Source organism: Pseudophryne corroboree, chromosome 11, assembly GCF_028390025.1.
Source record: "Pseudophryne corroboree isolate aPseCor3 chromosome 11, aPseCor3.hap2, whole genome shotgun sequence".
Classification (NCBI taxonomy): domain Eukaryota; kingdom Metazoa; phylum Chordata; class Amphibia; order Anura; family Myobatrachidae; genus Pseudophryne; species Pseudophryne corroboree.
In genome coordinates this window covers 187,777,631-187,784,406 of record NC_086454.1, presented here as the reverse complement: position 1 = coordinate 187,784,406, position 6,776 = coordinate 187,777,631, and the positions used below count along the sequence as shown (strand labels likewise).

The 6,776-nt window shown below is 42.4% G+C and overlaps 1 pseudogene; it reads right to left on the bottom strand.

The window, feature by feature from the left end:
• Positions 1-1,079: 1,079 nt before the first annotated feature.
• Positions 1,080-1,198, bottom strand: LOC134971516 (5S ribosomal RNA; annotated as a pseudogene).
• Between the last annotated feature and the right edge of the window lie 5,578 nt (positions 1,199-6,776).

Below are 6,776 nucleotides of genomic sequence, written 5' to 3'. Positions count from 1 at the left end.
CTGTAGCCACCAGGCTAACGACCTTCTTACATTTATCGTAAGTACCATAGTCCGTCTTTATTATCTGATGCCATCCATTAATACCTACAACACCTTGTATTCCCAGCTGGTCCCTCCAGGTACCAACCAGGCTAACACTGCTGAGCTTCCACGATCCGATGAAATCTGGGCATATCCAGTGTGGTGTGACTGTAGATTCTATTTGGGAAGAATCAGACGCTGCAGAGACCTAGAGTGGAATTCTGCATACTCCCTCCTGTCGATGCAGATACCATCAAACCCATCACCCACAATGCTGCGTGAATGGATACCGTCTGACTGTGTGGCAAGTCCTGAATCCTATACTGAACCCTGGATATCTTGTTGTGAGGTAAAAATGACTCTCTGCAAACCTGATCCAGTACAGCCCCCAAGTGAGTCATCCGTTGTGATGAAACTGGAGACGATTTTTCCCAAGTTATGAGTCACTTGCCCCTGCAAACACGTTATTGTCTGTTGCAGATGACAAAGAGCAATCTCTGTGACTGTGCCAGGATTAAAAGATAGTCTAGGTATGGGAAAATCCTTAACCCCTGCTGGTGGAGATAAGGCGTTATTACCCCCATATTCTTGGTAGATACTCTGGGGACTGTGGCTAACTCAAAGAGTAAGGCCTAGAACTGAAAATGCTGTTTGGAGGATAACAAACCTTGGATAACACTGATGGACAATGGTATAGGAACATGTAGGTAAGCATCCTGTATATCCAGGGATACCATAAAACCCCTGGCTCCATGCCACACACAAGGAACGTAATGATTCCACGTGCAACCGAGGTTTCAAATGTATTTGTTCAGCATTTTAGGATTGAGCATGGGCTGAAATTACCCATTTGGCTTCCGACTAAAACCAGGTTGGAGTAAAACCTTGTCCTCATTTGCCGGAGGAACTGGAATGACTATTCCTGACTGAAGCAATTGCTGACCTGCTTCTTGCAAGGCCATGGCCTTCGTCTCTACCCGGGACAGACTGTCTTGAAGGCGAAAGCATAAACTAGAGATACCGGGAGGAGGCCCACACCATCAGACTGATGGTTTATTTTTCTACAGCAACTGGTATTCCCAGATGGTCTCCCATCCGAGTACTAACCAGGCCCAATACTGCTTAATTTAAAAAATCAGATGATATTGGGCCTATCCAGTATGGTGTAGCTGTAGATCTTCTGGTAGCCCAATGCTTTCCTAGTCTTCCCCGACTTGTTAGATACCAAAAAGGGCAGAAATACTGAACTTTTAGGTTTGAAACTGTATGTGGAAGGAACCTGACCTTCTTGGGAGTCTGCTTCTGACTCCAGAATATCTGTCAATTCTTACCAAAAATAATATTTTCAGAAAAAGACAATGATTCCAAACCTTCCTAGATTCTGAATCAGCTTCCACGTACCTAGTTAAACTACTCTACGAGCAGGTATAGTTGGGGCTGATGCCCTGGAGTTAATATTTTGCTCATATCCAATGCTTCCAGGAACATTGCGGGTTTTTTATATGAGCTATTTCGCATCTACTTTAGGAGCCACCTCCCCTTTTTTTAAACAATCCCCAGCTGGAAGAGGATAATTGGAATTCCATTTCTTAGGAATTCTAAACTTCTTATTGGGCGTAGCCCAAGCCTCTTCCATGATTTCCATCAGCTGATCTGACCCTGGAAACTCAGGTTTTGGGATATTTAAACACAGGTGCCTTGGTATTTAACACAGGCTCTGCTGTATCATCTAAGGATGTAATAGCTTCATTGCTTTAATTAACTCAGCTATATTCCAGAGCTGAGACCTACCTCTTTTTCATATGATGAAGTAGAATAAATTGGGCTTTCATCTTCTGATGAATCTGAACAATGTGTAACCTGTGAGGGTGAAGATTTACTTACCACCGGTTCTGAGAGGCTGCTGCTAGTAGTGATATACCATAGGTGGATCTGCATGTAAGGGCTAATAGTGTAACCCTATCCCTGGTACAGGATTTTGGGGGAATTATCCATTCAACTTATTGGATAAAGGGGGTCATTCCGAGTTGTTCGCTTGCTAGCAGATTTTAGCAGCATTGCACACGCTGGGCCGCCGCCCTCTGGGAGTGTATCTTAACTTAGCAGAATTGCGAATGAAAGATTAGCAAAATTGCGAATAGAATATTCTTAGCAGCTTCTGAGTAGCTCCAGACTTACTCCTACACTGCGATCAGCTCAGCCCGTTTCGTTCCTGGTTTGACGTCACAGACACGCCCTGCGTTCAGCCAGCCACTCCCCTGTTTCTCCAGACACTCCCGCGTTTTATCGTGGCACGCCTGCGTTTTTCTGCACACTCCCAGAAAATGGTCAGTTTCCGCCCAGAAACACCCACTTCCTGTCAATCACACTCCGATCACTTTAACGATGGAAATTCTTCGTTCGGACGTGAGTAAATCTACTAAGTTTTGTGCTAAAATACTTAGCGCATGTGCACTGCGTACCATGCGCATGCACATTTTCGCCTTAATCGCTCCGTTGCAAAAATCGGCAACGAGCGAACAACTCGGAATGACCCCGAAAGTCTGTACAAAGATAGCACAAGGTGGATACACTTGTACCTGTATCCGCCTTATATCTTTGCTGAGCTAAAACATTATGCACACAAGCCATCCTGAACCAGATCATGAGAGGATAATACTGCTTTGCAAAACATGGTATGATTGTCCTCACCATTGCCGCTCTTATACATGATAAATAATCAGCACTTCCACAGCGTACTACACAATTTTGTGACTGTAATCACTTTAACTTTTTTTCTTTAAAATTATATCCATCCGACCCTACTCATGCACCATCACTGAGGATCTGCAAAAAAAAACTAACAGACATATAGTAAAGTCAGCATCATACTAGCAGTCAGTCACGTTATACATTAGTATAATAAGCAATATGAGTACATCAACTACAATAACATTTTAAGTATGTAGGAGAACACATTTACTGAATCATGTTTAACAGATCTAACATATTACATAGTAACATAGTATCTGAGGTTGAAAAAAGACAATTGTCCATCGAGTTCAACCTATTTGTGGTCTCCTATGCATGATGATTTGACTAAAATTTCTGACTGATGCTGCTGTCAGCCGTTACATTTTATCCCTATTTATAGTAACTATAATGCATGACTATGCACTATACCCCTGGATATCCTTATCCATTAGGAATTTATCTAACCCATTCTTAAAGGTGTTGACAGATTCCGCCATTACAACTCCCTCGGGCAGGGAATTCCAAACATGTATTGTCCTTACCGTGAAAAAGCCTTTACGCCGTATTGTGCGGAATCTCCTCTCCTCTAACCTGAGCGAGTGTCCACGAGTCCTCTGTGTTGATCTAACCAAAAACAGGTCCCGCGCAAGCTCTGTGTATTGTCCCCTTATATATTTGTAGATGTTGATCATATCCCCTCTTAGTCTCCGCTTTTCCAATGTAAACATGCCTAGTCTTTCAAGCCTTTCCTTGTATTCCATCGTCTCCATGCCCTTAATTAGTTTGGTCGCCCTCCTCTGTACCTTTTCAAGCTCCAGGATATCCTTTTTGTAGTACGGTGCCCAGAATTGTACACAGTATTCAAGGTGTGGCCTCACTAGTGATTTATATAACGGGAGTATAATACTCTCGTCCCTAGCATCAATACCCCATTTTATGCATGCTAATATCTTATTAGCCTTCTTTGCTGCAGTCCTACTTTGGGTACTACTGCTTAGCTTGCTATCTATGAGGACACCTAAGTCCTTTTCCAGTACAGAATCCCCTAATTTTACCCCATTTAGTAGGTAGGTGTAATTTATGTTCTTGTTACCACAGTGCATTACCTTACACTTGTCTGTGTTGAAGCGCATTCTCCATTTGGCTGCCCATGCTTCTAATTTAACTAAGTCGTTCTGAAGAGACTCGGCATCCTCCTCTGTATTTATAGCCTTACACAATTTGGTATCATCTGCAAAAATTGACACCATGCTCTCTAGACCTTCTGTTAGGTCGTTAATGAAAATATTGAACAATAGCGGTCCTAATACTGAGCCTTGCGGCACACCACTTAGCACTTCAGTCCAAGTTGAAAAAGATCCACTAACCACAACGCGCTGCTTCCTATTATCTAACCAGTTTTTGACCCAAGTGCATATTGTGCTTCCTAGCCCTGATTCTTGTAGCTTGTAGATAAGTCTCATGTGTGGTACAGTATCGAACGCTTTGGCAAAGTCTAAAAAGATTACATCCACGTCTTTACCCTGATCTAGGTTTGCGCTTACTGTTTCATAAAAGCCAAGTAAGTTGGTTTGACAGGATCTGTCCTTCATAAACCCATGTTGATTCCTTTTAATGACCTTATTGGTTTCAAGGAACTTCTGAATACTATCTCTTAGAATACCTTCCAATACTTTCCCCACTATAGATGTAAGACTAACTGGTCTATAATTACCTGGTTCAGCTTTACTTCCCTTTTTGAATATAGGCACTACTTCCGCTATACGCCAGTCTTTGGGAACCATAGCTGATATAACTGAATCCTTCAAGATCAAAGATAGCGGTTTTGCCAGTTCAGAGTGAAGCTCCATTAGAACCCTTGGATGAATACCATCGGGCCCTGGTGATTTATTAATCTTTAAATGTTTTAATCGGTCACAGACTACTTCCTCGCTTAAATAAGTACCTATCAGTGTGATATTCTCATTATTGAGATTGTGCGTTAGTCCCTGAATTGGGTCCTCACGAGTGAATACTGTTGAAAAAAAATCATTTAGTGTGTCCGCTATGTCATTATCATTTTTGCTTAAGACTCTCAACTTGTCTTTTAAAGGGCCTATACTCTCCTTCTTTAATCTCTTGCTATTAATGTATTTAAAGAATTTTTTGGGATTCGCTTTGCTTTCCTTTGCTACTAGTTTTTCAGTTTCTACTTTAGCCGCTCTTATTTCCTTTTTGCAAATTTTGTTACATTCCTTATAGTGCTGAAATGACTCTGCTTCCCCGTCAGATTTGTATTTTTTAAATGCTCGCCTTTTCTTGCCCATAAGTTCCTTAATCTTTTTGTTAAGCCACATCGGTTTATGATTTTTATTCCTTTTTTTTGCTACTTATAGGAATACATTTGAGTGTATTTTTAGCTAGCAGGAATTTTAGTACCTCCCATTTCTCCGTAGTATTTTTTCCTAAAAACAAACCTTCCCATTCAATATCCCTGAAAAATACCCTCATCTTTTCAAAATTTGCTTTGCTAAAGTTTAAAGTCCTAGTTGAGCCAGTATAGGGCTGTTTATAGAAACTGATATTGAACGTGACCATATTGTGGTCGCTGTTTCCTATGGGTTCCCCTACTATAATACCTGATACCAAATCCCCATTGTTTGTTAATACCAGGTCTAAGATTGCATTGTACCTAGTTGGTTCCTCAATTAGTTGGACTAAGTAGTTATCATTAAGTGTGTTTAAAAACATATTGCCCCTAGCAGTATCACATGAACCGTTTTTCCAGTTTATCTCTGGATAGTTAAAATCTCCCATCACTACTATGTCTCCTACTCCTGCTGCTCTTTCAATTTGCTTTAGTAACAATTCATCATCAGATGCGTTGATACCAGGCGGCCTATAGCATACACCCAATACTAACTTTTTTATTCCTTTTTCCCCGCATGCAATTTCTATCTATAATGTCTCGACAGTGTCTACAGTCCCCTCCTGAATATCTTCCCATATATTAGGTTTTAAAAACGGCTTTACGTAAAGACACACCCCTCCACCCTTTTTATTTAGTCTGTCTCTCCTAAACAGTGTATAGCCCTCTAGATTGACTGTCCAATCATGAGATTCATCCCACCAAGTTTCAGTAATGCCTATAATATCATACTGTTTGCTTGCTGCAAGTATTTCTAGTTCACCCTTTTTACCAGTAATGCTTCTGGCGTTTACATACATACAACTAAGATAAGTATTTTCCCTTGCGTTAGGGACATCTTTCACCTTATGTAGCAAGGATGACCTGTAATCGTCATTGGTTAGTGCTTTGGTAAAATCCCTTTTAGTACCCATGTTAGTAACCTTACCGCCTGCTCTTACCCTCCCCCCAACTTCTCCCCCATTTCGTTTACTACCTCCATCCCCACTATTCTCACTGCACGACCCGTAGTTTCTAGCTAAACCCTCCCCCCAGGCTCCTAGTTTAAAATCTATTCATTCAGACGCAATGCGAAAGAAACAACAGTAATGGTATACAGAATCATATGCAATATGCCCTTATCTAACTATTCGTACTCAAAAGGAAGAGATTTAGTGCTGTATTACCTGTACTCAGTAGAGTGGGATACAGGGAGACTCACCCCGCTTCCAAGATCGATCATACGTTAGCGAACGCTGAGTGGATCCAGTCGCTACTAGTGTACACTGACGCTCCATGACTTAGTAAACACAGACACACCGGTCATACAGCCGCCTATGCTGCGACCGGGTCCCCTCATGGTGGCGACCGGTGAACACAGACGCACCGGTCACACAGTCGCCTAAGCTGCGATCGGATCCCCTCGTGGTAGCGTCTGGGACGGAAGCGAGGAAACAGTTCATGGCGGGAGACTCGGCGGAAACTGGTCTTGTACTGGGGGAGGGGCGACCAGGAGAGCATCTGACTCCCCAATGCCGACATCAACCCTAGGGATTGCGGCCTCCTACTATTCCTGGAGCCTATGATCCCTAAGGCCTAGCGCTGGCGCACCCGGGGTGGCAGCAGCGTCAGCTAC